The 5,302-nt window shown below is 50.9% G+C and overlaps 1 protein-coding gene and 1 long non-coding RNA gene across 2 annotated transcripts in view; one reads left to right on the top strand and one right to left on the bottom strand.

Annotated features, from left to right (window-relative positions):
• The window catches only part of MYT1 (myelin transcription factor 1), a 62,352-nt gene that overhangs the window by 4,244 nt on the left and 52,806 nt on the right, over positions 1 to 5,302 (top strand). The gene's annotated exons all lie outside the window — the stretch shown is intronic.
• The window catches only part of LOC113487403, a 17,162-nt gene that overhangs the window by 3,728 nt on the left and 8,132 nt on the right, over positions 1 to 5,302 (bottom strand). Inside the window, exon 2 of the long non-coding RNA XR_003399780.1 lies at positions 4,166 to 4,173. This is a non-coding gene — a long non-coding RNA (uncharacterized LOC113487403). The remainder of the gene's footprint in view (positions 1 to 4,165; positions 4,174 to 5,302) is intronic.

Consider the following 5,302-nt stretch of genomic DNA (forward strand, 5'->3'; position numbering starts at 1 on the left):
GGATCTAAATGTAATATTTAGAGCCAAATCTCCAAGCTGCAGTCTTCCAAAGTGATTCTGTGTCTGACTTGGGGCAGAGGGGGGCGAGCACAAGTCTTGGTAAAGCCGGTGGAGTTGGATGCTCTATATTGTTGGTCTTGCTTGGCCAGTTTAGGGCTCAGGTGAGGCTCCCCCGCGGGCTGAGAGCTTTGCCTGGTGCTCCATCCCCGCTTCAGTAGTGGAGAAGAGGCAGCTCTATCTTCCTGAGATAATATCTAGTCTGAAATGAAAACCGGGCAGAGGTGCAGCCTTAAATTATCCACAGATACAGCTCGTATGTGTGCAGCACCTGCACGCATCCAGCGCTGCTGCGGACCAGGCAGCGAAAAGTAGGAAGGGAGTGAAAGTCTCCTTTTTGGGTTCGCTTCTTGTGTTTTGTTTGATGCTGTGGCTGTTAAAGTAAATGGCCCAGCTTGGACCCCTAAGGAATAAAAAAATAAAATAAAAATCCAGGCATGTGTTCCGTAAACTACTTGCTGAAAGAAGCCTTCACTATTAACATGGGTATATGGTTTAAGAGAAGGTTGCTGTCGACTGCAATCTTTGCATCTTGTTTATGCTTGCTGGGTAAAATATTAACTAAAGCATCTGAACATAAAGTTCTGGTGTGAAAGAATATCAGCAGGGGAGAGCCATATGGTGCCAGCCTGCTAACAAAATACCAAACGCTGGAGATTCCTTTTTGCAGAAGACTGAAAATTCTCGTTCCCATACATAATACATGAGTTCACGCCTTTGATTACTCTAAACATTAGTCCAAGCGGTACAGGCGTCTCTTTGGAGCTAACACAACTTAGGGCACGCAGTTCTCTTCCCCCCCTCTTCCTTTACATAAAAGAAATCGATGTCGAGCTGTTAAGATACAAATATCCAATATGCTGTAAGACAATATGTTTCCGAAACTGCTGCGTAAGCTGCCTTTCCCCTAATTAAATATAAACTGCAGTAGAGACTTGGGTTTCTTCGTTCCTTCGCTTGAGACCATTTGGCAAGTGCGTGGCTCTCCCTGGGACAGCATCTGCAAGCCGGGTCTGCGCCCGTTTTGGGGAAGCCTCTCGCTCCTCATGGGTGTGATCAGACCTTTCGGATCGATGCTTGAGGGCCGTAATTGTCTCTCCGAGCAGCAGCTCGCAGGCGTGTTTACCCAAACCCTCCCCGCGAGCCAAGGAGTCAGGTGTATTCAACAGCAATGGATTCAAACCCTGCATTAGGAGGATCCCCTGGTGAATATTATTATAAGGTACAAGAGATGGCTCTGGGGGAGCTTTCATGCACGCGGTATTTAAAAACCAAGGTATTGCTGGCAAAATCTGTAGGTGACACTCTGAGCACTTTTGAATTTCTTTTTTTAAACAATCCCTCGAAACCAACAATTTGATGTTGAATAACTCTGCCTTGCGCTTGTCGCCGGGCTCCTCAAGTGCAGCTTGTTAAGTTGTTTGATGAGAACCCAATTACCTGTGTGTAGAAACACCCACGGAGCGTGGAGAAACCTCCCCAGCAGCTGCCTTTGGTTAACCCCCGTTTTGGGGCCGGAGCCTTTGCCTGCCCCTGGTGCTCTCCAGCCCAGGAGAGGCAGCTCTGGGGGTGGAAGGGGATGTCTGTCTGGCAGCTGTGGGTTTGGGGCCAAAGCGTGTGTTTGAGTCACCGGTTTTGGCTCTTGGGCATCCAAAACCTCTTGGAAGAGCCTCAGGTTTAGCACCTAAATGCAGAACTGGGCTTTCCTCTTTCAGCATTGGCTTTTCCCATTCTGGCTGTACGGGCAACATGGGGTGATGGGATGGAAATGAAGACGAAGCCCAAAGCATGTTGGCTGAATGTCCTGTGTGGGTCTTGGGGCAGGGCAGGGTTGGGTCTGTGAAGTCGCATCCCAAGGGGAGGCTGTTGCGGGGATAAGTGAAGGTGTCAGATGGGCTTTGAGAGAAGTTTCCTGATTTCAGCCAAGAGCTTTTGAGAACCGTCTTGTAATGGGCCTTGAAGCCTAAGCAAGAACTTTCCTGGGGGACATGAGTCCAGTCCTCACTCTGTACTCAAAACCCAGGTGCTTGGATAGGAATGAGAGAAAATAAATTATTTACCTTCCCTGGTAAAGGCAAAAATTCTTTATTTGTAAGAAATCAGAAGCCTTGGGTGGGAGATATTCTGGGTAAAGTTATCTTGGGCAAAGTTAGCTCAACTCAAGTGGCTTTGTAGAGGAAAGAAAGTTCATGTTTGTGAAAGCTGATGTGGCCATGAGCGTGTCTGGAGCCCCAGCATCTCCTGCTGTGGCCTAAGTTTCTCCTTTGATTTGATTCTTTGCATCTAGAGAGCTTCTGGCAAGTGGAGTTAAGGGTTGGTTTGTTGCCCTCAATATTTTGATGTAATTAGTCAGTGAGCAACTTGCTGCTTTTGCCCAGAGAAATGCTCTCTCCAAGAACACAAGTGACAGGGGAGGATTAATGGCCTTCTGGAGAGAGCTGCTCTGTTTTCTTTATTTAAAAAAAAAAAAAAAAAAAAAAAGAGTTAAAAAAAAAAAATGTGCCTGGGAGCAATGTTGTTGCGTTAAAAAAAAATGACAGTCTAAACAGTTAACTTTGCCTGCAGTGCCTCAGAGGAGCCGGGAGTTGTCAGCTCCTTTCCCACATCCCCTAGAAACTTTTGGCTCCCTCCTGTCACCGAGTGGCTTTCCTGGCTGCCGGGGAGGTTGGTCACTGCCGCGAAGTGGCTCTGGCAGGGTGGCTGCCTCCCCGCTGCGCTCGCCCGCCAAGCGAGGAGCATTGCTGAGGAGAGCAAAGGGGGCGATTGGGGAAAAGAAGGATTTGGAGGGGAGAGAGAGAAACTCCTCGCTTGCTGACTATGAGCTCGTCCTTGGCTGTGGGGTCTGGGGAGCCAAGCGCTCCGCTGGGGACCTTGGGATGGAGACTGAGCCCCTGCCAGCGGCTGGGAGAGGGGTGAAAGCTGCTCTGAGAGAGCTGCCCGTGGGCACCCAGCTGCTGCCCTGTCCCTCCTCCTCCTCCTCGTCCCCACTTCGCATTCACAAGCGAGCACAGGCTGCCGTAGGAAGGACAGAAAGGTATCACTCGCCGCTATTTAATTTCAATTACACGGGGTCCGCAGGAGCGCAAAGAGCGCTGCCAGCAGGGCTATAAACTTAACATATTTGATGATTATTCTTCTTTTCAAGCAAGTGGCGCACAGCAGCCGCCCCATTCAGCGGCGATAATCCTGGGGGGCTGCGACATTACGGCTGCCAGAGCCCTGCGCTGCGGCGGGGGCTCCTTTTTAATAAAACCATTTGAAGGGTCAGCTTAATTGCCTCATTTTGTGGCAGGCAGCGCGGCACCCTCTGCGTGCCCCTGATCTGGGAGGCTTGGCGTGGAAACGGGCTTTGGTTTGAGTGTGCCACGAGGAGGGGTGCTGGGGTGCGGGGGGTGCGGAGAGCCAGCGGGCGCTGTGCAGCGCTGCCTCTTACCCCGGGGGAGTTGTTGCTGCACGATGATCTCACCTCCTTTTATGCCTTATTGCTCCTGTCTATCTGACTCCGTATGACACACGCTTACGTGTCAACTTTTCACTTCTTATATGGCAGCAGAGGAAAGGCTTAATATCATAAAGACAAGCTGGCAGCTGGGAAGGAGCCCACTTAGTCATAGAACTTTGCGTCAGAGGCGCTTCCAGCCTCTTCCCCTGCTCTTCCAGGCAGCTTCTCCTTCCTCTGCCTCACCTGGTGTCACACGTGGTAGAAATCCCGGTGCAGAGAACCACCCGCTTGAGCAAATGCTGTTGGCGGACCCCAGCCCTGTGCTGGGGACAGAAGGGTTTGTGTCCCTCGGACACCCCTGTGTGCCCAGCTTGGGCCAAATTTGGGCAGAAGCAGTGTGGGGGGTTTGCAGCTTTTGTGGTTTTTTTTTGTTGGGTTTTTTTTTGCAGCTCTGTGTGTTTGCCTGGAACCTGCCAGGCTGAGGGTAAGGTCCCAGAGCAGAGTCAAATTCACTTGAGCTGTGACAGTCAACACTGGGACAGCTCTGGATGTCTGGAGCCCAGAAGGAACTACAGAGTCACGGAATCCTCTGGGTTGGAAAAGCCCCTGCAGCTCCTCCAGCCCAACCATGACCCTCACCCTGACCCTTCCCAACTCCCCCAGAACCCTCAGCGCTGGGTCAACCCTACTCTTCAACCCCTCCAGGGATGAAGTCATTGACAACTAAATCTATAGATGACGAAAATGATAGAGGAAAGATTAATTCATATCTCACCTGTTCCTTTTTCCCTGCACACTGGGGAAATCTACATTTGCTGCTCAGAAACAGATACTGAGCTGAAGGACATGTTGCCCTGTCCCAGGAAGTCCATGTGTAGCTGGCTCTTCTCACTTGCTATTTCTGTATGTGAAGAACCTAGTTTATTACTTTTGCTTTATACATTTGGGTTCCCCGCAGTGTGCAGCCTTGTATCCCCCTCTGCAAGCACAACGCTTGGGCTTGTTCTTCCTCTTCTCTCTTGATTTCCAAGCAGATGATGGAGCGGCTTGAACACAGGGTTTTTATATATATATATATATATATATATATTTATATTTATATATATATAAAGTGCCTATCACCATATTGATAAACATTCTTTGGAGCCACTTGAACACCCGAGGTGGGTCAATGCATCCAGCTCAGTCTGTTTGACATCCATCTGCACTGGGGGTACCAACCTGTGCAGGCGTGGAGCCGCTGTGAGGAAGGGGATGCTCTGGTTGCAGCAGTCCCTGATGCCTCCTTTCACCCCTCAACCTGCTGGGGTAGGCTTGTGCTCTCGTTTAGGGGGGACAACCCTGTCCACATCTCCGTGGGTGAGGAGATGCAAGCCAAGGGCTGCCTGGCACCGCGGCTGCCGGCGCTGGGACTGCTGCCACAGTGGAAGTGGAAGCATCACCACACTGCTCTCCCCAGAGGTTAATCCTTCTCTCCACGGCTGTGAGGAGGAGAGGTGAACCCGGGTGGGGGTCTTGGAGCTGAAATCCCCTAATCTTGTTTGTTCCTCTGCACGTATCATCTCATCGTGGCTGCTTCCCCACCGGCATCTTCAATCACCCTTCTCATATTCATCTTCAGCCCCAGGAGTCTCTAATGCTGCCCTGGAGCCTCTTTTTGTAGAGCACAGACACACCCCAAAGCTCTTCCCAGACCACCTCAGGTGGGAAAGGACATCCCCGTCCAAGACTGGCAGTGCCAGTGGACATAGTCCTTGTGCCCACTGCACTCACCCCATGCAACACCCCGCCCCACACAGCCCC

This window comes from Athene cunicularia (genome assembly GCF_003259725.1).
Source record: "Athene cunicularia isolate RWA chromosome 20 unlocalized genomic scaffold, athCun1 chr20_part1, whole genome shotgun sequence".
NCBI classification, from domain to species: domain Eukaryota; kingdom Metazoa; phylum Chordata; class Aves; order Strigiformes; family Strigidae; genus Athene; species Athene cunicularia.